Here is a 1,001-nt window from a genome sequence, read left to right as displayed (position 1 = left end):
AAGATCTTGACGTAGACCAAGGTCATGATGAGCAGCGGGCAGTAGAAGGAGCCGGACGACGAGTAGATGACGAAGCCCCGCTCCTGCGTGAGGATGCAGGGCGTGTCGGAGGTGAACACGTCGGGCCAGTCGTTCCAGCCGAACAGCGGCGGCAGGCAGATGACCACGCTGATGGCCCACACCAGGCCGATCATGATCATGGACGCGCTTGACGGTGCGCTTCTGCGCGTAGTTGATGGGGTCCGTGATGGCCCAGTAGCGGTCGAGGGCGATGGCGCACAGGTTGAGATGGAGGCCGTGCAGCACAGGTTTGTCGCACGTGAGCCACATCATGGCACAGGTGGATGCCGAACACCCACTTGCCGATGATGCTGTAGCCACGTTGAAGGGCAGCACGAACAGGGCCCACCGTCAGGTCGGCCACGGCCAGCGACACGATGAAGAAGTTCTGCACTATCCGCAGCGGCCGGTACGTGAACACGGACAGGATCACCAGCACGTTGCCCACGATGGTGAACACGATGATCACGCTCAGCGACGCCACCGTCAGCACCACCTCCCACACGGGCATCGCCAGCTCGAGGTCGTAGGGCGCGGCGGAGAGGGCGACCTCCTCCTCCAGGCCCGAGATGTTGAGGTCGTACTCGATGAGGACGAGGGAGGGTCTCGTTCTCGCCGAGTCTTAGTATCGCCATCTTGAGGGACTAGTGACTCGATTGGCAGAGAAGCCCGAAGGTTGATACAGGCCAAAGTCTACTGCATGGTGTTGCAAGGCTTGTTGCACTCCATTGCTCGCTCCAAGATCTGTGGCCTCATCCTTCCTGCCCAATAGAAAGGCTTGTCAGAAATGAGGCTCTCACGTTATCTGATCATAATGTAACTGATAGAAAGCATATTCTGAAATCAATCCACACACACACAGATACTGTATATAACCATATAATCTTTATGCACTGTAAGTCTATCGTCTGCTGCTTGAGATGATAGATATTTAAGTATGA

General features: G+C 56.3%; 1 pseudogene; it reads right to left on the bottom strand.

Annotated features, from left to right (window-relative positions):
• Nucleotides 1-695, bottom strand: part of LOC119593554 — a 1,406-nt pseudogene extending 711 nt beyond the window's left edge.
• Between the last annotated feature and the right edge of the window lie 306 nt (nt 696-1,001).

Source organism: Penaeus monodon, chromosome 32 (assembly GCF_015228065.2).
Source record: "Penaeus monodon isolate SGIC_2016 chromosome 32, NSTDA_Pmon_1, whole genome shotgun sequence".
Taxonomy (NCBI): Eukaryota; Metazoa; Arthropoda; class Malacostraca; order Decapoda; family Penaeidae; genus Penaeus; species Penaeus monodon.
The sequence above is the reverse complement of the archived record's forward strand: the minus strand, read 5'-3'. Positions and strand labels throughout refer to the sequence as shown.